The 26,158-nt window shown below is 42.2% G+C and overlaps 1 protein-coding gene across 1 annotated transcript in view; it reads right to left on the reverse strand.

Annotated features, from left to right (window-relative positions):
• The window catches only part of GRIN2A (glutamate ionotropic receptor NMDA type subunit 2A), a 375,390-nt gene that overhangs the window by 13,988 nt on the left and 335,244 nt on the right, over positions 1-26,158 (reverse strand). The window lies entirely within an intron of this gene.

Consider the following 26,158-nt stretch of genomic DNA (forward strand, 5'->3'; position numbering starts at 1 on the left):
AAACCAGGCAATTCAACTGTTGCGTGGTGTTCCTGTGCACTATATACAATTTTCAACATTTCTTTTCCCATCATTTGAAGTATTTAAGTAACAGATGAAGTTATTTAAGAACCTTTACATGTTTTTATTAAAGCAAGACATTGACCAATCTATCATCACAACTCTCCTGTATGGATTGGGGAAGTAAATGGAACAAATGAGTGTGCTTCAGTCCCTGGAACTCTACCTGGTCATTACAAGACCGGAGTTTAGCTAGAATGGGGAGATTCCCCTCCCCCCAGGGACTCCTTTGCAGATACTGGGGATGAATTTAGAAGGTGGGTGGTTTTACTGCAACTGTATTAGCACTCACACCATGAAACAAGCTGCTGAGTGAAGTTGTAGAATCTCCTTCCTTACAGATTTTCAAGAAGAGCATCTGCCTAGGCTGGTTTAGGAATAATTAATCTTGCATTTGTGTAGGAGATTGCATGAAATGACCCTAGATATCCCTTCCAGCTCTAGGATTATGAACTTTCTAATTCTAGGCACACCCTGGAGAAACCCACATTATGGGTAGACAATGACTACAGATCTCCGTAAACTGCACTAGAAGTACCTCCCACACCAGCTTCTTTAATGTATTTTGCCACTTACCCTCTGCTCCCACCTGATCAGTGGAGGTTTTAAATATGCCGTGGTTTTCACTTCCCTGGTGATCAGCACTGAACAGCCTGGCCAGTGCAGCACCTCCACCAACTGGGGCGGGGGGCGGGGGCTGGCAAAATGAAAAACATTAAAAGAGCCACTGCTGGGGGGCAGTGGGGGCACTTCTAGTGCTATATACAGTAACCCCTAACAATGACAACTATCAACAATGGATACAAAATAAAACTTCAGTTTTGATTATCCTTTCCTCTTTATTGTGTAAAAGAAACTAAAAGAAATGTCTGAATAAGTGTACATTCTTTAAAAAGACTTTTTATATAGTACCTCCCTTTTGGAGGCAATTGCCTTGAAGTCATTTGGGTTGTGGACACTGGAGAGTATTTCCCCAAGCTGGTTTTATTTCTAAGTATTTAAAACTTCCATTGTCAGTAGCTCAAACTAGTGGAGTTTTAAACGTAGATACTTGATTTTAAAATACCTGAAGGACAGTTATATACAGGGTGAAGAAGTTCTTTTTCCTGTGGCCGTAGGGGATATGACTAGGAGATACGGACTCAACTTCCAGCAAAGGACATTTAGTTTGGAGATTAGGAGGAACTTTCTGACTATGAGGGTAGTCAAGCATTGTAACAAGTTACCTAGAGAAGTTACACAATGTCCACCCTGGACATTTTCAAGACAAGTAGATTGGACAGACACTTGGCTGGGATGGTTTTGTCTAGAGTAATCTTGCAATAAGTAAGAGGCTGAACTAGATGACCTTGTGAGGTCTCTTCCAGCTCTACTTTCCTATGATCCTACAATCTATGGAGATCTCTCTGTTTACATTTTCTATCCTTTCAGAGGCCTTGTATCTATTACAGAATTGTACATAACAATTGGGCAAAAAGAATATTGGCAGAAACAAGGCTGAAATACAGAACTCCTGGCTTCTATTCCTGATTTTGCCACAAGGTTTCCATACAATATCAGGAGTCACTTTACTAAACCATAACCAGCAAAATGATTATATCAATTCCCATGCTTGGGTGTCCATGTGTTTATGTCATTTTTTCTTCACATTAATGACATAGGCAGGGGGTTGATAGCCCATGGCCCACAGAGTCTTTGGATCTAGCCCATGGAGCTGTGACTTTGGTGGCATTCAGCAGCAAAGGTCTCTGCCTGCACCACAGGCAGGTACCAGGGGCTTTGGTGGGGGGAGCAGCAGGGGAAAAGTGGGAGAGGCAGCAGGTCCTAGTGCCCACCCATCTACAACCTGAACTAGACCGTTCCAGTCCCAACTAGAAAATATTTCTGACTCCTGCACAAGGCCACTGGGAAACTGTGTTTGTTATCATTATGGTACAGTGACAGGGAGTGCACAATAATCTGACCTAACTGGAAAAAACATGTCACTTAATATATGAGATTCTGATTATTATCACCAAAACAAATAAGGGTTACATGTTCTACAAGAGTGCAAGAAGCCTTGAATGCACTGTATTAAAATATACTGTTCCTGGACAGAAAACAATTAATTACAAATACATAGCATTCAATTCTCCTGTCGTTGTCTCATTATTATTATTATTATTATTATTATTATTCCCTTGCTTTAATGTCTTCTTTGAGACAATTTCCATTTTCTTTTTCCCCCTGATGTAATCATCAGTCAAGTCTTGTGGTCTATGGGTACAAAAAGCAAAATAAAAAAGATAAACTCAGTGTGAGTTCAGGGCCTCATTCTGGATCTCCCATCTCTTACTTTTCATCAGGGGATGGTCTGGAGGGTATGCTGATGGCATATCGACAGGGGATGAAGTTTTATATTAAAGCTGTTGACTAGCATATTTGACATGCCAGTGAGGCATGTGAAGAGAGGCTAAGCTTGCAGGACAAAGGACAATGACCACAAAGTATTGTCAGAAGCATGAAAACCTGAAAAAGTGTTCTTTGCCACATTGTTTCCTTTTAAACTTGCTCTTAATGCTCCTGAAGAGGAGAAACATTTTTATACCTCCCCTACACCTTTTCTATAAGCTCAAAGAACTAATGAAATGACTTCTAAAATGCTTTTTATATTGTACAATGTGACTAGACTTCAAACATCTTTGGTGTTCTTCTACACAAGCATGACATTCAAAGTGGATTTCAATTCTAACCCTGTTAGATTTCCTTCAATAAAAGGAAATTTTCTGAAGGATGTATGCATTGCCATAATTCTAACTGACTTTTTTCATGAAATGAGTTTTGCTTCTAGCATTGATGATACAGAGAAGTATCCTGTTATCTGGCTTTATCTGCTTCAGTATTTAGGACATAACCCATGAATCCCGTGAATATTTCCTACTTTTCCCTTTCCTTTCCAATGAACCCTATACTTACAGAAGGCAACAGCTTTCTAGTTTTATGAAAATCCCTAGAAGAAACTTGAAGCTTTGCTTCAAGTTTTTTGTGACCTACAAAGAAGCAGCATTTGTATCCTTTGTGCATGTCAAATGGAATGACCACTGAATTAACCTGTAACACGGGTCAATGAGATATTTCTCACACCTCCCTTCATAGTCCTCCCTAAAATCTGCCAAAGCTGCATAAAGGCTCAAGAAAAATGCGAGTCCACAACAAAGCAGTATTTCTGACATGCTCATTACTAGCAAAGACCTGACAATCAATCTGCACAGCTTCCCCCAGGAAAAAAATCAGCATCTCCCAGGATTGTCAAACACTAGCTTGATTTGGCTGTTGTGTCCTTTTACAATTTACAACAAAATTCATGGAGTGATTTAACTCACTTTGCTTCCTATCCATTTCTTTTTCTTTGTCATTTAGATTTAGTAATGACAAGCCAGTAACCTTGCCAAGAATGACAACACAGAAGCAAACCATGATTGTTCAGACTGAGATACACAACAGTGCCTCAGCAATACAAGAGGAACATAGTAGTCTGGAGTCATAAAAATGCTGCTGTTGTAATAAACCTTCCCTTATATATATGATGATGAGTAAAATCATTTGAGTGATTACCTAATACTTAAACTTCACAGTGATTTACCTCATCTTACAGTTCTTTGAAGTACACATTTTGAGATTGTGCTGATCATTACATTGACATATTATGAAAGAATTCAGACCAGAAATATGTAGATTAGACTGGTACTACTCATGCTTGATATCATATATATTATTTTCATATTTCTATGCACAAGAGTTGTCTGGTTTGGTCAAATATAATTTTATGTATTTACAATATGTAATTTAAATTATGGTCACGTTATGGCAACTAAAGCTATTACAAGGGTGAACCTATACAATTTATATCAATTGGCCACTATATTATGGCTGTTCCTCTTGTCTATACAAGGTATTAGAAAGATGATGCATTAGTTCAGGTTTTACTAGGTATGGTCATTTGTGATTTGTGTTAACATATCTGTGGCTTAGCCCATTCAGTACACTTATGTGGCTTAACCTGGGTTCCGGATATGAAATACTCCAAGTTTGGGGAAGTTTGGAACTGCAGATTTGGGCTGGCCCAGAATAAAGAAGGGATCTATTTCCCAACTAGGTCAGAGTTTGAATTCAAACACCAAAGTTTGGGTGGGGGTAATCTACATTTTATTTAGGACAGTCTCTTGGGGAAAAAAACAAACAAACCAAAAACAAAACCTTTATGACATGAGTGCCAAAGATACAGATTAGCAGGGCTTGGTGAGTTTGATACCCCTGCTTTATGAGGTAATCTGTCTCTCTAATGTTCTTCAAGTGGTCTCTTCCTTTAAAAAAAAATGCAGCTAGAAGAGATGACACCAAGAACAAGAAGAATCTTAGCATATACACAGAGCTAAAAGTACGGAGGGTTAGTAGTCTGTATAATTAAGCCTATGGGCTCTGAATAGTCTGCACACACAGGCTATTGAGTAAAAGGTGGCAGATTGCCATCTGGAAGATCCTGAAAACTTACAGAAGACAGGTGTCTTTTAAACCAGGAAGACAGTTAGAGTTTGCACTACAGGTACTGAATGGTTCCAAGTTATTTATAATTATTCAGCCTTCTTTAAAGAAAAAATTACAAGTTGCCGCTAGCAACTACAGCCACACTGTTATTGATTTATTCATTCATACACATGGGAATAGGAGCAAAGGTTTATGGCCCAGTGTCATAACAAAGGATGTGATGAAAAGATAGGCCTAGAAAATAGAAACCAAACTTATTTAAAACAGACTTACAACAAGGATAACATCAAGCTTTTTTAACTTTGACAAATTCATGGCACATCAACATCATCTACCTAAAACATAAGAGTGGATACACAGTAATTACAATCAGGCTTGTGTTAACTTCTTCATTTCTGTACTTCCAGAAAACCACCTAACTCCCATTCGTTAACCTTCTCTGGCTGGGTCAGAGGTGGGCAGACAGGCAGACCAAAGCCCCATGTCTATGGGCTGGATCCAAAGGGATAGGCAATGTGGGATAGGGAAAGGGATAGGGGCATGTGTCCCCAGGATTTCTATGCTAACAGTGGGACAGGGGGTGCTGGATCCAGCACCCGGCAACAGCAGGGGTGGGAGCAGAGGTGGTGCAGAGTTGTGCCCCACTTCCTCCCAGCAACACTTACTTGCTGTCTATCCTTTTTACCATTAATTTCTTGCCCCTATGTTTTTTCCTTGCAACTTTTTTCAATTTAGCTCTCTATACTCAGGCTGGATAGCATCACACAAAAATGGAGATGCCTATATTTATAAAAGATATATTTATATAATATGCATAATTCCCATATTACCCACAAATATCCAATCAAAACTGGCTTTTTTTCAATGTGGAGGGAGTAACAGCTCTTTAGCACATGTATGATCCTTAATTAAGGATTCCCATCTTTAATTAAGCAGTTTTTTATTAACAGCCAAAGCTGCTCCCTGTTTAAAAATAGGACAGAAATGAAGTCCAAGCTTTTATAATTATATCTGGGCACAGGCCAAAAAGAAAACTATTTAAACCTTCACTGCTAATCAACTTAAATTCCAAAATGTCCATAGTATTTGCAGACAGGCAAGGACTTTAGGTTATATCTTTTATTGGACCAACTGCATAACTTGGATAGAGTTAGACAAGCTTTCAAATGCAAGACATGAAAAAGAATATCTTGCATTCAAAAGCCTGTCCAACTACCTCAATTATGTAGTTGCTCCAATAAAAGATATCACCCTCTTGAATGATTCCTGGACCATCATGGCTACAACATCACTCTAAAGTTACCATAATATTTTGTCAAGAGAAACGGAAAATTGGCTTGCTTTATTGAAGTCTGAGTGCTCCCTGGGGTGTCTTTTCCTTCACTAGGTGAGAAATTCAAGGGCAGCGGGAGGGGAACTGGCAAAGGAAAGAGCAGGGACCTTGATGGTTTGGCTCTGTCTTCTTTCATTACCCCTAACTCCTGTTATCTACAGGGAGCCCTGCTTCTATTTTCCCATCTTCCACAGCTACTGAATTGTCCTCTCTCTTTAGAAACAGGGCTTCCCTACCAACATTTTCTCTACTTGTAGTGCTCTTTTTCAGATGGCAGAGATTTGGATGAAGCATGTTTTTGTTAGGGGAAGGAGCTCCTAATAATTTATACCCACCCTTCCTTCCTTCTGTTTATATCTTACACAAACCCAATATTGGGCTAATGCTTGTTCTAGGACCCTCAAATACAGAAATACTTTAAAGGTCCGGATTCAACAGAATTTTTCAGCCCATTTACAATCCAAACTGGTACAGCAAGCTAAAAAGGTGCCCGTGATGCTCAGGTCAGGTCCCAGAGGACTGGAAAAGGACCAGTGTGGTCCCTATTTTCAAGATTGGGAGGAAAGAGGATCCAAGTAATTATAAGATAGTCAATCTCACTTCCATCCTTGGAAAGGTCTTTGAAAAGATTCTGAAGTATCATATTTATGGGAGTCCAGCGGGAAAAATAATGCAGCAGGGAAAACAGCATGGATTTGTAGCAGGTAGATCACACCTGGCTAATCTGGTTTTGTTTTATATGACAGGGTCACAAAATGCTTAGACGCAAGCGTAGAGGTGGATGTCATTTTCTTGGACTTTAGCAAGGCCTTTGATACAGTATCTCATCCTAATCTCATAAATAAATTAAGAGGCTGTGACATAGATGTTTACACGGTCCGGTGGGTGGCAAATTGGCTAAGCAGTCACACCCAGAGAGTGGTAGTGGATGGGTCGGTATCGACCTGGAAGGATGTGGGTAGTGGGGTCCCGCAGGGTTCAGTCCTTGGACCTGTACTCTTCAATATCTTCATCAGTGACTTGGATATGGGTGTGAAGTGTAGTCTGTCCAAGTTTGTGGATAAAACTAAATTGTGGGATGAAGTGCACACTCTGGAGGGTAGGGAACAATTGCAGGCAGACCTGGACAGGTTGGAAAAGTGGGCAGAACACAATAATATGCCGTACAACAAGGACAAGTGCAGAGTGCTGCACCTAGGATGCAAAAATATCCAGCACCTCTACTGGCTGGGAAGTGACCCTCTCAGCAGCACAGAAGCGGAAAGGGATCTCAGAGTCATAGTGGACTCCAAGGTGAACATGAGTTGTCAGTGTGATGAAATCATCAGCAAAGCTAACCGCACCTTATCCAATAGATCCCAAGGAGGTGATACATCCCCTCTGTGCGGCATTGGTCAGACCGCAGCTGGAGTACTGCATGCAGTTTTGGGTGCCATACTACAAGAAGGATGTTGATAGACTTGAGAGGGTCCAGAGGAGAGCCACTCGTATGGTTAGGGGCTTACAGGACAAGCCCTATGAGGAGAGACTGAGGGACCTGGACTTCTTCAGCCTCTGCAAGAGAAGGCTGAGAGGTGATTTTGTGACCACCTACAAATTCATTAGGGGGACGCAGCAAGGGATCAGAGATGCTCTGTTCACCAGTGTATTTTTATTTTAGTAGACAAGGTTCTTTTGGTAAATGTGATAACATTTTATTAGCCCAGCTAAGTAGCTGGAAAAATTGTTCTTTGCAAGATTTTTGGCACAAGCACCCTTCTTTGTATTTTAGTAGCATTCAAAGACTTTAAACAGGTTCAACCCTCCACAGCAAAATTCACCTGTGTACAAACAACTGCTATACAAAGATACTGTTCCTGCTTTGGAACCTGTGCAGTCTAACTTAAATCAAGAATCTGAAAGCAGACCAGTGCAGGGCAGTCATATGCTTTTATTTTACCCACATTTCATTTAATTTTATGTAAATGTCAGTCATCTTTCATAAAGGCTATTAAGCTTCCATTAGTTAAACCAGAACTGTACTTGACTAACAGTTGTCCCACATTAAATCTTAATATTAAACCTGAATTCTCATTTTGATTCAAAAACTGAAACTGATTTCATTTTGAAGTTCCACAAAGTATTGCTCAGCACAACAAAGCCATTTTGGAAGTGCACTACATGCTTCAGTTACTGAGGTCTTTTCTGGAACTGGTGCATTCTGAATCACCTAAATACCTCTTAAGTTTGAAATCCAATGCCTAAGTACACTTACCTGATCAGTAATGGAGTTGCTTAAGAACTTGGGCCAATGATCCCTGTAATGGCCCTTTTAATCTTCAAAAAACCTTTTATTTCAATAGCTTTCACTGGGAGCATTAGATTTGGATGAAAAGTAAAACAGACGTCTGAATTCCTGCCCCCTCCCAGGTTTCTCTGATGTATGGATCCAAGCCATACCCCTATGATTTTGAGTAAACTTCAAGCACAGACTCATCAAGACTTGCTTTCTGTGGCCCGTTTGGATGCAGTCTGGAATGACTGACAGCTAATGAGAACAAATTGTGTGAAATTTCAAGCCATTTAGAACTAAAATCTCTTAGAAACAAAACTTGAAATTCTAGCCTAAACCATAGACTCCCAAGAATCTCAGTGCTTGTAGCCCCACTGTGGCAGTCAGAGCTGACCTGAGAAGGGTGTGGGGCCCAAGGCAAATCAGCCCATGTGGGGCCCCACCCCACCTCAATCCCATGCGCCCAGGCCCAAAGAAGCTGCCACTGCCTTTGGCAGTAGAGGTGTCAGCAGCGGGAGCAGTGGGCAGGGTGGTAGCAAGTGGCTGGATGCGAAGCTGGCAGTGGTGGCACGGAGTCACCGTGGCTGCTCCGCCCAGCTCCACGGGGCCCCCCAAAGCACGAGGCTTGGGGCAGTTGCCCTGATTCGCCACCCCTTAGGGATGCCCCTGGTGGCAGTGCACCTTTGAGTGCCTGCTACTTTAAGGACAGAAGCAGGTGGATACCAGATGCCTGATGAGGGCAGCCGTTTTGGAACACTAGGCATATAAAGGCTGCAGTTTGCTGCTGCCATCCCAGGCAAAAACATCGCCTAGCTGAGCGGCATGGGACATCTAGAGGTAAGAGCAGGAGGCTCTTGGTCCTGGGCACGACCTAAAAGTGCACCCTGCTGGGGAAGGGTGGCCTGGTGGGGCTCCTAGTGGCATGGGAGTCCCCTGGATATTCCAGGCTACTTACCTGGGTAATTTGGAGAGCTAGAGGATGAGTGGGGGCCAGGTATGCACACATGTAGGTGCCTGAGCCCAGCAGGGGTACAGATCCCAGAGACCACAGCGGGGTAGTGTATAGAGCTTTGGGAGGCCCCACACAGAGTAGGCCTGAAGTCAGAGTAGGCCTGAAAGGCTGTGCGTGTGAGGGGGCTGAGTAGGTTGAAGTAGGAGTAGGCCTGAAGGACAGTCCCAGGGGTGCACTGAGTAGGGCTGAATGGGAGTAAGCCTGAAGGCCAGTGCAAAGGCCAGCCCCAGGAGAAGCTGGTTGCAAGCATGAGACAGAGACCCCATGGTGGGGCATAGTGTAGAGTTGCCTAGTGAGGGACTTGGGGCAGAATTAGCCCAGGGTTTGGCACAAGGCCAGACCACATAGAGTAGGGGAACTCGTGGGAACCAAAGGACCGCGTGGTGAGGCCAGTGTGTGAGTAGCGAAGCCTGATGGCCCAAGAGGGACAACTCAAGGAGGAGCAAGGGCAGTGGAGTGTTGCTCAGTAATGGGTGGTATGCCAGAGGCCACTGTGAGAGGGAAGGCGGTGTGAATGAGTGGGTGTGTGGAGCCAGGCTCTGAACTAGGTTTGCTCTGGTCTCAAACCACGGAATAATATTAATCTGGATGCCATATGCAAGGCATGGGCTGCAGTGTAGGAGAGGTTTGGAGCTGCAGATAGTGCCCCCTGGTATCGGGGTGGGAAATGGGCAGCTTCCCATGTTATACTATCACTTTATGGAAACAACAAAGTACTGGCAGGCGATACTGGGCAGACTGCCCCATAGAGACAGGTGGGCAGGCCGGCATGAGACCAGGCCCCAAGCATGCCTGTTTTCACATCCACCTTACTGGCTTTTTCTTTGTTCTTATATATGTAGTAACATAATGGAACTAGAGTGATGAATAATATGTGTATGTATTAGGGGTATGCAAAACAGTCCGTATTCGATTCGGATTCAGATTTGGCCCCAATCAGGGACAGTGATTCGATTAGTTGATTCAGATCACTGTCCCCAATTCGATTTGGCCAAATCCAAATCTGAAGATTCAATGCTGATTCAGAGAATCATAGACACAGCATTAAATGTTTTTTCTACATACCTCAAGGTACCAGGCACACTGTACTTCTGGTCCATTTCTGGGTCCTCCACTTAGTGTGCTGCCCCCCTCCCCCACCGTGCTCCCCCGGCTCGGTGATCAACCATGGGGAGATCCCGGGTGCCCCCCAGACCCAGAAGGCACCAGTCGCTAAGCTGGGTGGGCACAAGGGGCCCCCATGTGGTCCCCAAGGGACCCAGCAGTGGACCGAAAGTGCTTCTGGTCCAATTCTGGGTCTGCTGCCATGGGAGCCCCCCATGCTCCTGTGGGATGCTCCATACAGCCCAGCATCTCAGTATTCACGAGCCACCTGGTTCTTTGAGGTATGTAGAAAAAACATTTAAAGCTGTGTCTATATTCAAATTACTCAATCTTTCTAAATCCCTCTGAATCGATTCAGAGGGTTTTGATACAATTCAGAGAGATTAAAGTTCTGATGGTTCAATTCGGATTTAGAGATTCAGCCACCAAAGGCCAAATCACTGCCAAATTGCATCAGGGACCGAAGCTTTGCACAGCCCTAGTATGTATACATATACGTATACAAACTACAACTACTTTTACCTATTTCCTACACACACATATACCTCTTATTCTTTAATTTCTAACATACAATTTCTCATGTGACACCGTGCATGTGCGTGTGTATACTATTAAATCCTTCACTGCTAATCATTTCTACACTGGAAGAAAGACTAATAAGAACACATTTTCTTATTTTATCAATAAAATGCCCAATAGAGAAGAGGAGGCAGAACTTTTAAATTTGATTCTACCTTTGGGGCTGAAATTTTCCCAACCTGATTTCTGCACAATTTAATTTGGATTTGTTTCGAACTTTTTCAACCCACGTTGGGTACAAGTTGTTCAATTGCTTTGGGCCCAGAATGAAAAAATAAATCTCTTCTATAATTTAACATATACAATTTATTTTAATGACTAGTGATAAAATGTCTGAAAGGGGGTACAGGCTTGAAAACCAGCAGGGAAATAGACCTAGGTGATAAATTATTTTGAAAGTAGCCTTTGCATATGCACAATGAAAGTGGATTCGCTTTTCCAGCACCTTTTGGCAATGGTTGAGAGAATGCTGGTTACAGTATGACTGTGTCTTGAACAATATTTATAGGTACTGTTAAACGAGCACTAAAGGCTATAGAGGCCTGCATCATTCCTCCTAAAAAGCCTTCAGCATCCATAAGCATGAAAAATCTCTATGGAACAATCTCAGTATCAGGAAATGGCTGCGTTACCGGCTATCTGATTAAAATGTAATAAAGCATTCAAACATTTAAAGTTGAATTCTCATCTGGAAAGGATTCAAACAGAGTAGAGAGATTAATGCAAGACCAATCTCCTCCTACTTTTTTTGTAAGGCCAAGTACAGACATTGCATTCTTACCCGTATAAGTAATTGGAAAATGGTCTATATCCATGACATAACAGAAGGCTGGCACACACAGATTGGTTTAAAAATGGTGAAACCTGATCTAAGATTTGCATCCCCGCCCCCCGGGCGAATGTGTGTTCAATTCACTACTGATCTAAACTATGCTGCCTATAGAAAGCTGCATAACTTGGATTGATTCAGCCTCAGGATTTCTGAATATCTGTACTTAGCCTGAATGATCAGCAGCATCTTGATCCAATTCAATTCCAGTCCAACAATAATATCCTTGAAGTTTCCTCAAATACTTCAGTTAGCCTCAATTTTTACCATTTTGCTGAATAGAGGAATCACATGGGACTGCCTTAGAACATGCAATTGAATTGAATACTGTGTCCAGGGAGACTCCAGTTGAAAAATAAGAGAAACTGCTATTTGAGGTGTTGATGATGTTGAGAAGGTTGCCTATTTGGTCCTAGAGAACTCAGGAATTGGGATGACTGTTGAAGATGCTGACAAATGAGACTATGCACGTCCTATCTGAGAGTGGAATCTAACAACAAATCTGTATTATGAGCCCAAATTCATCTTGTTTTTGAGGTGCATTGTCTGGTCATCACAAGTACTACAGGAAAAAAATTAAAATGGTGAGAAAAAAGTGAAAGCATAGGTAGAGAGTTAAATCACAAGTAGGATCCTCAGAACTATTACTATTAGCAGTCCTAGAAGCAGAGACACTGTTTCCAGTAAGCATGTTCACATAACAAGGTGCTCCACACAGCCTCTGAGGAACCACACCACATCTTATAGAAACATAGAGCTGGAAAGGACCTCACAGTGGGTGTGTCTATACATGCATTAATGTGCTTTACGTAACGTGCATTACATCTAATACCTCTATTGTGAAGTACTAGAAAAAGGTGCATTAGTTTATTTTAATGTGCATTAGCTAAAGAGCACATTTTTTGTGATGCTTTAATGCACATTAAAATAAGCTAATGCACATTAAAGCGCAGATGTAGACATGCCCAGTATGATTTAGTAGACTCAAATTTAGTCTGTGGTCTACTACTGCTGCCTTACAAATCATTATTGAGTTTTATATTTGCAGATTTGATTTGTTTTTCCTAAGTGTACTACTTGGCACTTGTTTTTACTGAATTTCATCTCATTTCAACCATTCCTCCAATTAGTCAAAAATCACTTAAACTATGAATCCTGTCATCTTTACCACTTAAAACCTGTTCCAGCTTGGTGTCATCCATAGACTTATATACTCTCTATTCCTCTTCCTAATCATTAATGAAAATATTAAATAGAATCTGTCTCAGGACAGACATCTACAGAATTCCAATTAAAATACTTTCCCAGTTTGACTGTGAGACCCCGATACTTATGTTTGAGTATAGTTTTGCAACCAGTATCTTAACCAACTCCTAGACATTTAATCTATACCACAGGTCATCAACCCATGGCCCATGGGCTAGATTTGGCCTTCAGAGCTACTGGATCTCCCCTGCAGAGTTGAGGTTTGAGCAGCACTCAACAGCACATGGCCTTGGCAGTGTTTGGCAGCAGGGGTACTGTGCACCTGTCCTGGCTGCTAGCACTCATACCAAATGTGTGGATGTCCAGTTCTGCAATGAGTGCTATCACTAGAACCTTGAAATCTACACTGATTCAATGGTTACTGGGCTTGCCAATATTGCTCCTCCAGACATTCACCATGACTAAGCTACATACAGAGAAGCCACCTACATCAATGACAACCCAGACCTCCCAGCTCACTGTTTGGTCTCCTGGAAACATTTGTGAACATGTGTACAAGCCCTTATAGGACACAACAGTGCAGCAACTTGGAGGAAAGTGTGGAATGAAAGCACCATTCAGCATAAACATCCAAATTGCTGACCCAACAATAAAGCCTCCTGGTTTTGACCTTCCACAAAAAAAATGGAAGCTTCTAAATTGGATCCAAACTGGGTCTGGCCACTAAAGTCACTTGATGCACAAATGATATATTAGGAGTTCTGCAAAATGTGACTGTGGCAATCCTGATCAAACTATGGACCACATAACAGCACTCCCCCCACTATACAAATTTGATGGTGACATTGCAGAGATATATTTCCTTTCCTCAAGAGCATTAGACTGATTAACTAACCTTAAACTGGCCTTAATTGTTGCTCCAAGTAAGCCACATGGAAGAAGGAGGCAGGCAGCAAGAGGGTCTCCTACATCATGTTGCCATGCACTCTACTATAGCACTGCTGCACGATAGGGAACTTTCCAGTACTGCATCACAGACTGGCAGCATGGAGAAGCAGCGGCCATGAGAAGCAGAGGTGGCAGTGGTGGCAGTCAGGTCCTAGCACTGACCTGCCTCAGACCTGAGCTGGGCCATTCAGGTCCACCACCAGGAAATATTGCCCACCACTGATCTATACCATCTTTTCCTGGGTTGTTTGTGAGAATAACAGTCCAGAAAGTGTTAAGAACCTTTCTAAATATAAAACATATTAAATATACTTCTTTGCACTGAGCAGTTATCCTATCAAAAAGAAAAGTTGAATGGTCTTGACATGATTTGCTCATGAAAAATTCATGTTGACTGTTTTTAAAAAACATTTTATGTACTACATCATCAGTTCCCAAATTAGAGGTTGTAGCATTTTTAGTGGGTTTGCAGGCTGTTACCAGAGATGGGCTTGAAATGGAAGCAGGGTCACAAGCAGGCCCAAGCTCACAGGAAATTAGGTCACCAGCTTGGAAGGGGAGTGTAGCCCAAACAAGATTGGTAACTATGAGTCTAAGTGCTGAGGAAATGATTGTTTAATAATTTGTTCTAAGAGCTTTTCATGTAGGTTGACAGGTGTATAGTCTCTGAGCCTTTCTGCTTACCCACTTTTTAAGGTACAGGCAGTCCCTCAGCTTAAAACGTTTCAAGTTACAACGTTTATAAATTGACTCCCTGCTTCAACTTTCTGATGTCAGTTTTGACTTTACAGTGTTTGATCTAATGCAACACCATGCCAGCAAACCAGTTTCTTGTGTCGCCCTTCTCCCTGGAGAACATCTGTCCAAACTTCTTGGACACTTTATTTAAGAAATCAGACAAGACTTCAGAAAAACCTGCAGCCAAGTCTCCTAAGAAGACTCCAGCCAAGAACCCTTCAAAAAGTTCAGCAAAGTCACCTCAAAGAAGTCCTTCCAAATCAATGATTCCTATTTACAATAATACAATTGATTAGGTGCATAATTCTGGGTTATTTTGGGTGAAAATAGGGTATCAGGCCTTGGTTCAGGAACCAATCTCCCATTTATAATGTTGTTCCTATGGGAAAATCAGTTCCAAGTTATGACATTTTGACTTAAGATGCGGTTTTCAGGAACCAACTCTGTCCTAAGTCTGAGGACCACCTGTACTATATTTGCCCTGCTTCAGTCCTTTGCACCAATCCTCCACACATTTTAAAAGATAAACACCAAGGGAACTAATCAAAACAATCTTTGAACCATATATACTTGAGAGCAAATTACGTCAGGCAGTTACTTTGGTTTTAATCTATTTTATTACCCTCAAATGTAAAGAAAAATAAGTTCTTGTTTTAGTTTACTTTTAGATCCAAAGGAAATATTTTAACATTTGATCTGCTTTTCACAAATGATAGCTTTTTATCCTTCAAGGTGCTATGACCTTTCATCCCCACCATTATGTAAGATAAGACACAACTGTGTGATCTTAACAGAACTTAATAGGAACAAAATTCCAAAAATAAACCAACCAAGAGAACCCCAGCCTGATAGCCTCAAAAAAGTGAATATAGAGGATTCTACAGTCTTGATCTATGAGGGCTGAGGCAGGCACTGTGACATTTCCAAAGCGGATTACTACTTTCTAGAGTGTGAATGAGAGGAGTTTGTATTATGAGAACTATTAAATAAAAAGGTACCTATGACTGACTTGCATGAATGGATAGTGCTGTGTACATCTGTATGTTTGGAGGTTGTGACTCTGCAGCAGACCCATGAGAAAAATCTGACTTCAGTGAAGAACCATTTCCCTCTCTTATACCAAAAATCCTGCTTTGCACGATGGAGAGTTACTTGGGAATTACACTGTGAAAGTCATTTCTTTTCCATGCTGTATTGCTTGCTTTCTTGAAACTTCCCATCCAAGGACATCTAGTCTGCACAGTTTGCAGGAGTTTGGACAGAGCTACTAACTCCCTGGAACAAAGGAGGCAGCAAGTTTCAGCAACTGCAGAGATCCAAACTACAGCCGGCTATAAACCATTACAACAAAAAACTGTCCTGGTATACATGATTCTCATTCTGAATGCTACCTTCTCTGCAGTAGCACTGGCTCTTGACCTTATGAATGTATCAACCAGACACAATCATCTTGTAACTTAACCCCCACCCCCCAAACATAGATCTTGTTTGGTCACAAATCTGCAGTGGGATGGGGAGGGAAAGTGCAGAGTGAACAGCAGAGCAGGGCAAAGCACAGAGGGGTTTCATTCTCTAATTTGCATGCAGCTTCCAAACTAGATTCATAGTTTCATAGATTTTAGGGGCTGGAAGGGATCTTACAGAGCATTGGATCCAGCCCCCCTGCACTGAACTAATACAACTTCATACAATTTTTCATGTTTCTTGGCAATCTGCATCCTCCGTGGCAAACACACACACATGCACACACACATGCACACACAGAGAGGCCCGCTACACTGATTGTATTCACTGACCTCAAATTCAATTCTTTCCTGAATCATTAAAACTAATTGGACTTCACAGGGTGTCAATTAGGACAGAATTCAGCCTCCATATTTTAGAGTTCAGTTTTTTGCCAATAAATTTGAATGCTCTTGATTCAAATCCTCTTCTGGGTCATCTAGGGCATTGCTTCATCTTCCTGAAGGAGGAGGTCCAAATGGGAAAAACTGTCACGTTATGGAGATGGAAGGGTTGAGAGAAGGAACTGGCTACTAGAGGTGTATGAAGTAGGCCCTATTTGATTTGGATTTGGATTCAGCTTGAGTCAGGGACAGTGATTTGATTAGTTGATTCAGATCACTGCCTCTGATTCGATTTGGCCGCATCCGAATCTGAAGATTTGATGCTAATTTGGAGAATCAGCGATTTGGTCACAGACACAGCTTTCATAGATTCATAGATGCTAGGGTAAGAAGGGACCTCAACAGATTATCAAATTCAACCACCTGCCCTGGGCAGGAAAAAATACTAGGGTCAGATGACCCCAGCCAGATGCCTATCCAGCCTTCTCTTAAAGACTCCCAAGGTAGGGGAGAGCACCACCTCCCTTGGAAGCCCATTCCAAGATTTGGCCACCCTTACCATGAATAAGTTTTTCCTGATGTCTAACCTAAATCTGCTCTCTATCAGTTTGTGACCACTGCTCCTTGTTACCCCACAAGAAGTGCCCTGGTGAACAGAGCATCTCCAGTTCCTTGCTGTGCCCCCCTAATGAATTTGTAAGTGACCACAAGATCACCTCTCAGCACTTCCCTTACAGAAGCTGAAGAAGTCCAGTTTCCTTAGTCTCTCCATATAGGGCTTGTCCTGTAAACCCTTAACCATACAAGTGGTCATCCTCTGGACCATCTCGAGGTTATCCACATCTGTCTTGAAGTACAGTGCCCAAAACTGGATGCAGTACTCCAACTGTGGTCTGACCAATGCCACATAGAGGGGAAGTATCACCTCTTTGTTTCTATTTGTCATGCATGTGCTGATGCATGATAAAGTACGGTTAGCTTTGCTGATGGTTTCATCACACTGACAACTCATGTTCACCTTGGAGTCCACTATGACTCCAAAATCCCTTTCCCCTTCTGTGCTGCTGAGAGGGTCGTTCCCCAGCCAGTAGGTGCGTTGGATATTTTTACACCCTAGGTGTGGCACTCTGCATTTGTCTTTGTTGTACTGTATCCTATTGTGTTCTTCCCACTTTTCCAACCTGTCCAGGTCTGTCTGCAATCATTCCCTACCCTCCAGAGTGTTCACTTCATCCCACAATTTAGTATCATCCACAAACCTGGACAGAGTACACTTCACACCCACATCCAAGTCACTGATGAAGACACTGAAGAGTACAGGTCCAAGGACTGAGCCCTGAGGGACCCCACTACCCACATCCTTCCAGGTCGATACCAACCCATCTACTACCACTCTGAGTGCGATTCCCCAAGCCAATTTACCACCCACCGGACCATGTAAGCATCTAAGTCACAGCCTCTTAATTTATTCTGAGAATGGGATGAGATACAGTATCAAAGGCCTTCCTAAATTCTAAGAAAACAACATCCACCTCTGCTCCTACATCTAAGCATTTTGTGACCTGCTCATAAAACGAAACCAGATTAGTCAGACATCTGCCTGCTACGAATCCATGCTGGTTGCCCTGCAGCATTATTTTTCCTGCTGGACTCGCACAAATATGATCTTTAATAATCTTTTAAAGACTTTTCCAAGGATGGAAGTGGGACTGACTGGCCTATAATTATTCGGATCCTCCTTCCTCCCCTTCTTGAAAATAGGGACCACATTGGCCCTTTTCCAGTCCTCCGGGACCTGCTCCGAGAGCCATGAGTGCTTGCATAGCCATGCCAGTGGTTCTACTATGACACTGGTCAGTTCCTTCAGTACCCTTGGATGAAGCTCATCTGGGCCTGCTGACCTGAACACATCCAGTCCATCCAAGTGACTCTGCGCCAAGTCAATGTTGACAGTTGGTGAGCTGGTGTCCCTCTGGTGCCAAACTAAGAATCCATTCGGAGACTTATTTTGACCCTTGTTCAAGAACACTTAGGCAAAAAACTTATTGAAGAGCTCAGCCTTGTCCCCCCTATCTGTCACTAATTGCTCCTGCTTATTCAGTAGTGGTCCTATGCTGCCCTGTGCCTTCTTTTTACTCCCTACATATTTAAAAAAATACTTTTTGTTGTCTTTAATATCTGTTGTTAATCTTAACTCTGTAGCTGCTTTCGCCTTTCTAACTGCCTCCCTGCAAGTGCAGGCCAAGTAGATTGCTTCTCCCTGCTTCCACCACCTATATGCCTCTTTTTTGCCCTTAGGCTCCTCTGGATTTCTCTGTTTAGCCATGGAAGTTTTGGGGCCCTTCCCACCCCCTCCCCCCTTTCCCTCACACTGGGATCATCTCCCTTTGTGACCGAAGGATTGCTTCCTTCAGGAACCACCACCTTTCCTGGACTCCCATCTCTCCAATCCTCCTATCCTGCAGTGCATCATTAACTAAACTCCTGAGCGCATTGAAGTTAGCTTTCCTAAAGTCAAGCACTTACGCCCTACTAGTTATCTTACACACCCTATGCTATATGGTGAATTCTATTGAATGGTGGTCACTGTCCCCAAAGTGACCACGGATCTGCAGCTGCCCTACCAGGTCATGCCCCATAGCCAACACCAAGTCCAGTAGGGCATTCCCCTTAGTGGGACCGTATAGCTCCTGCATTAGGTGAAGGTGAATTGTGGTCACTGTCCCCATAGCTTTCAACCTGACCTGTTATGCTGCATGCCTTTCCCTGGCACCCCAAAGTGACCTAGAGCTATGGGCTGGTTGGACTAAGTGTTCTATAATACAGGATTCTGACCCCTCTCTTCAGGGTTGAGGAGGAACCGCTTATTTCACAAACAGCTTCACTGATGTCAGTGAAACTATTTATCAAATAGGTGCTAAGATGGAGTCAGTGTAGCAGAATCCGCTCCAAATTTTGGAAACATGTACAGGTTGTGCAGTATTTGGAAGCAGATAGGTCTAATGCTGCGGGCAAAATTGTGCCCACCTGTTGAAAATGATTCCCAATTGGAAGTTTGTGACTGAAATGGAACCATAGTAGTTTATCTATTCATTCTAGAACCGTGATTTGGCCAGTGCTGGTTTTTGTTACCATGTCATCCTGGAGTCTCAAGTAGAACCACAGAAAAACAGTTATTGTAAGTGTTGAAAATCCTTCTATTATTCATAAGTAGCCAGTAGGGCTGTGCTACTAATGCTTTGGTCCCTAATTTGATTCGGCAGAGATTCAGCCCGATTTCGAATCTGAATCGAATCAGAGGACCATTTAATCGCTCCAGTTCCAATTGGAACTTTCAGAATTGATTCAGAGAGATTCAGCAATTCGAACATAGACAGAGCTTTAAATGTTTTTTCTACGTATCTGTAGGCAGCAGACAGCTCATGAACACTGCAATGCGGGGGGCATCAAGTGTCCCACAGAAGTGCAAGGGTTTCCTCAGCACGCTTGGCAACATGCTCAGCAGCAAACCCAGAAGTGGACCAGAAGCACATCTGGTCCACTTCTGGATCCACCAGGGAGTGCGCAGGGCAACTAGTGCCTCCTGGGTCTGGGCGGGGGCACAGTATCAGACCCATCTGCTTCCAAATACTGTACAACCTGTACATGTTTCCAAAATTAGGAGCCGATTCTGCTACACTGACTCCATCTTATCACCTACTTGATAAATGTTTTAACTGAAATAAGGGGTTCCTCCTCAACCCTGAAAAGAGGGGTCAGAATCCTGTATTATAGAACACTTAGTGCAACCAGCCCATAGCTTTCAACCTGACCTGTTATGCTGCATGCCTTTCCCTGGCATCCCCAAAATGATGCAATTACCTCTTATCTTTTCTGGTTTACTAGTGACTTACTGAAAGTCTAAAAAACACTGAGTAATTAACAGCTGTGAACTAATCAGGTTCTAAAAACCAGTTAGCATGACTCCGCTAATAAGGCTGAATAAAAAACTGCTAAGCCTGACTACCAATACTACCATATCTGTCATTCTCATTTGGATAGACATACTCCATTTACACACACATTTTCTCCACCTACATTTATTCCACCCACTGGTTAAGAAGGACACTAAAGGCCAGATCCTATTCCTCCTATTAGGCACCACCATGGATTTAGAAACTTAAGTGTAATTCCATTTCATCCTGCTCTAGTCCCTGAAAAAGAGTTAATGAAAAAGGTGGATGCAAAAGCAGGCTCCTCCTCCTGCTTACTTCTTTTTGTGACAATCATAAAGCTTAGATGTTACATTTTAATACTGCCTTTTGGAATACTTACATTTGTAGGTACATTCACACCATTTCAGTGTTTGAGCAGGACAGGGTGGGATCACACCTGAGACCTAAATCCACATATCTTGTTAAGAGGTGGAATAGGATCAGGAACCTCTCTATACCAGTAGAGGATCACTGGGAATGTGCATGTACCAGCTAAGCAGAACACATTGTAAACATGTACTTTTAATCACATTCATATTTTTCTGGATCTTTAATATCCAGTGCCAATCATAATGATACACATTGTTATATCCACTCACACAGCTCATTCAGGCTAAAATGTATCATCTGTATTCAGCTAGTTAGATTAAAGAACAACATAAAAGAGTAGTTTGAAAGCTGCCAGGGCAGTGCATTGCCTCCTAGGGAAGCTAGATTGCCTTACTGTTCTCTATAAAAAGTAACTTTTATTAGTGAAATAAGAATGGAAGTTGTGTAATTCTTCAAGGCATAATCTTTGGGGTATGATATATTTCTGCCGCTCAGGGAGGAAGGTCCAGTCAATGGCCACAACAATGGAACCAGTTCATAGCAAACAACATCTTAGAAAGGCATAACAACACTTATGTTGCTAAAAACATAGTCACTACTAGGACCAAGGGGTATTATATTTCCCATTAACAGACAAATGAAAGCATGCCCTCTGTGAAAACAATGAAAGCTTACCCCATGTGTATACCAGGCTGCACTACAGTTTAGGGAAGGAGCTTGAAAAATAGTCAATTATTTTAAATAAAACTACAGCTGTTATTTATAAAGCTGGAATCTGTAGATAATGAGACTACTGAGACACACAAGATTGAGCATTTGCCAATAAGCATACTTCACTCACTGTATCCACTAAACCGGGAAAAAACCCACAACTGTTCACTAAGTTTATTAATAAAGCTCTAGTGGCCCCGTAGCAATTTTTGTGGGCCCCAGCAACCTGGTCTTCATCTTCTGCTTCCTGAAAAAAGACCAACTATAATTTGACAACCTAAACGATGAAAGATATTGGCAATAACCCCATCAGCAAGACAAAGTAGTTATTCTTTAATTTCCTATTCTCTCTCTTGGCTTCAACAAGATTTTGATGTTCCATGTCAGTAAGTAAGGTGAGGATGGTGCCCATGTAAATCATAACAGGTTTGTTTGAACAGAATCACAGCTGAGGCATGCAGTACAGTGTAGAGATACACAAGCTATTTTGGCGCTTGAAGCCGTCCAAGTATTTAACCTTGCGAAGCAAGATAATTTATCTCAAATGGAGCTTTGCATTAGTGGGGCTCTAAGGCCCCTAAATTGCTGCATCATAAACCTTTGTGGCAGGCTTGCCAGTAGCAGCCTGGCTTACCAGTTTGAGCCAAAAGGCTCAGTGTGATTGGTGGGGGCATTCCCTTTCCCCACCGATCAGAAAGGAAAAGAGAAAGGCTTACCCCACCCTGACATAGGGGCAAGGAGAAGAGGAGGACCTGAGGGAGAGCTAACCCCTCAGTCTTTCCTATCGGTCCGCTCCCAATCCGGGGGCAGAGCCTTCTAACAGGATAAAAAGCCAGTGTCCCCAGCACATGGGTGGCTTTGATGAGGGACGATGAAGAGGGCTGATGCAGAGCTGGTGTAGCTGACCAGTGGGGTGGAGCAGTTGCCCCAGAATCACCCAGAAGACATCTTCACCAGATGGGAAGCAGCTGTACCCCAGCCCCACTGCAGAGAAAGCCTCGATGACGGTGCACAGGGTGGTGCATGGAGGGTCCAAGACCAGATGGGACCTCAACTGCTGCACAAGGTAGCGCGGGTCTCCAACCCCCTGCATGGGGCAAGAATGGTGGAGCACACGCTGTTGCATGGAGGGTCTGGGAGAGGATGGGACCTCAGCTGCTGCATGAGACAGCATGGGTCTCCAACCCAGCACAAGGCAGGAGCAGGACCATTGGTGCACAAGATAGTGCATGGGGCATAGAGCAGGCCAACAGGCTGGGAGAGCTGCACAAGGCAGCTGGGGCCTCCTTGCAGAGGGAGGAGATGCCTCACCCCTAGTAGACAAGTCAGGCCCTATCAGGCTGCAGAGAGTTGTGAGTCCCCCGGACAAGGGATTCCCACAGGGGAGAAGGCCCCATCACACTGCAGGCAATGGAGGGGAAGCCCCTGTCTGGAGGGGGATAATTCACCCTGAGGCAAGAATAGGAGTTTAGGGCTCTGGCTTGCCAGGGGGGAATCCCCAGGTTAGGGCCCTGCCAGCTGAGTAGCCTGAGCAGAGTCAAGGGTGCCCTATAGGATGACAGGGTCCCCACCGGGTTGCCACTTCTTCATTGAGCACACCTGTGTGCTACAGTTGCATTCTGTTCTTTTCCTCCTCTATGCTGTTGGGATCCTTGGGGTAACCCTGCACCTTTATAACTGTATTAGGAGACTGTTACAAGCTGCCCAGTATTGGTATTTATTGTATGAATTGTTTTATGCAAATGTACTGTATTTGATGTAACCTCTTTTGTGAATATTTAACTACTGACCCATCACTGCCAGTCATTTTGTTACTGGCCTGTCAACTAACCCCTGTTTTATCCATGAGTGCCCCCTCCTCCTCAGGCCTGGAGGGCACTAAACAAGGGGCAGGGCTGCAGTCTAACCTGAAGGCCACAGGGAACCAGGCCTATGTGTGGGTTTAGGGTTAATTAGAGTGGGTATGGGTGAATTCATAAATATATCCATCCCTTCATTTGGAGAGGAGGTACCTTTCTCTGTACCACCCAGGTTACACCTTTATAAATCATATGAACAACATGTACTGAAGGAATCCATCTCAATGTTAAGGATAAGGAAGGGAAATGCATGAAATCATGACTTTTTTTAGCTTTATCCATATATGCATGTGAACTATACAATGGCTTGCTTCTATTCCAATAACTGGCAAATGTAATGAAAAAGATTTTCCCATTAGCAAGGTATTCTTATTAAAAGGTTGTGTCTACAGTGCATTAAGATGTTTTTCCTTATGTTCTGATACTCTTCAAATTTATACTCACTCACCAAACTATTCCATAACAAGAGATAATTATTCTATTATAGATACTGAATAATAACTTGCTACTGCTGGGCATTTTGCTGTTCCATAGGCCTAATTCTACAGAAAAAAAATATCCTGAAGAATCTGCATATGTGAGAAAAATATGTATGCAATTAGTAACTTGTGCATTTACTCAAATAACCTTATTCACAAACTCATGCAGAAATTTCTGTTTTATTTCTAAACTGAAAAAAATACATTTACTTTTCATTTCCAGTTGAGAACTTCAAAAAGTTATTCAGTGAAGTAGCAGAATGCTCTGCCTGCCTGAGCTCAAGGTCCTTCTGATCATTCAGTATTGAGTTACCTAAGGTCACAGCTAAAGAGTATTTGTAAAACCACTAAAGTTAGAGAGAGAATAACAACAATCAGGTCACTGAATCCATCCTGCTGCTAGTGCAGGGAAATTGTTTCCTACATTTAAATTTCCTAATACTTTTTTTTCATTTAATTTTTTTTTATCATTGGTAACCCAGAGAAGTGGTTTGAAAAGCATGCAATTCGATTCAATTCAAGCACGCTTTCTAGAGCCTAGCACAAGCAATATATTAGGGCAGATTGATGTACATTCAAGCAAGATATGAGTAGGTATTTGAAAATTCTACTAATCTTCTCCATCCAAATCAGTATAATTATCATTATTACAGATAACCAATGTATTGTATCAAAGGAATTAGCATGTCTAACTATTAGATGGATCACATTCTTTTATTTTAGATTTCAATAAATTTTCTTTCTGATAATTACAGACAACACAATAAGTATAGCGGCAGTAGTATTTTCAGCATTTGGATAAAGGAGTTTTGCTCAGTTTAAAAAAAATTTTTCATTATTTTCCCTAAAATACATATAAATTAGTCATGGAATTTTGATATAAAGAATCAGAACTGTTGACAGAACAAATTATTTCTTTATATGAGAATGTGACAAGTGAAAAAGGTGAAAAAGCTACTGGTTAATAATATGTAAGCTATGATTACAAAATGAATGCAAATTAGATTTTAGGATATGCAGGGAACTGGCCAGAGAATACTATTCTAGCAGATGTTAGCTTAAGATCAGAGATGAAAACTGAATTCTAAGCCTGATAGTCGCACCCTCTGTGTTACCCTTTGGTAACTCAGCCATTCTGCTTTATTGTCCTTCATCTATAAAAGAGCCAGTTACTATTTACTAAAAAGGGGGGAAAGAAACATTAATAGCTACTTAATATCCAGTTAATTATTAAAAAGCAAGCACAAAAATTTCTTTGAGCATTGGCTTAGCTGGTTTCTAACTAGAAGTAAACAATGTCTCTTTTATAGACTATTTCAAATCCAACAGATCAATAATGGTGCCATCAGTAACTTTCACTGAACTACAGACAAAAATCCATCAAACAAGATGATTACATCTACTTCAGTCTTTTGGTATAATAACAGGAATGAAACCAGTGTAATGGAACATTCAGGCTTTCTAAGTGTCTCCTGTTTTGAAACTGAATGTCCTGATTTTGCCATAGTATTTAGCCTAGTATTTAGAGGTCCCATATGTTTTGATACTGTTCTATTTCACTACCTTTTTTGTCTGTCATTGGGGCTGGTCTTGGCCTACTGCTGATCCTGATCTGATGTTCACTTTATGGCCCATAAATGTACATTTATTTCTCAATCATTATATCCCATCCACTCTGACTGGACAGTGGGAAGTTACCATGAAATGTCATTTAGTACACACTTCTGTACTAACTGGATGATGGCCATCATTAGCCATTCCAAGTGTCATAACTGGACAATAAAAGCATCACATTCCATTGTGGTGCAGATTCTGCTAATTCTGTAAAGTCAGCATGAATTCAAGATTTATTGAACAGAGGCATAGTTAGCTATGTTAGTCTGAAGTCAAGTAGAAGTCAGGGTAGATATGCACCTTATAGACCAACTAAAGTAGATAGCTATAGCAAGCTTTCATGAACTAAAAGTTCACTTCATCAGATGCTGCTTCAGCTCATGAAAACTTGTGATTGTATATACATATATACGCATACACACACACACACACACAGGTTAGTCAATAAGGTGCAGATCTATCCTGCCTTCTTCAAGACTTATTGGTCACATGTTATCTGCTCTTTCTGTTAAGGAGTATAATTTATGGGTGGAGACATAGGCAGATCCAAGACTGTGGCAATGGAGGTGCAGCGACACTTCATTCAGCTGTATGGCACATGTGTAGTGAAAAGAGTTCATTGCACATGTGCCACACTACTAAAGTGGGGTGGCTGTAGCCCCTCACTGCGATCTCAGACTCCGCTGCGTTCTCATAGCTCATCAGCATGTCAGCACATCTCAACATGTGCTGTGAACAC

Source organism: Alligator sinensis, unplaced genomic scaffold (assembly GCF_000455745.1).
Source record: "Alligator sinensis unplaced genomic scaffold, ASM45574v1 scaffold73_1, whole genome shotgun sequence".
NCBI classification, from domain to species: Eukaryota; Metazoa; Chordata; order Crocodylia; family Alligatoridae; genus Alligator; species Alligator sinensis.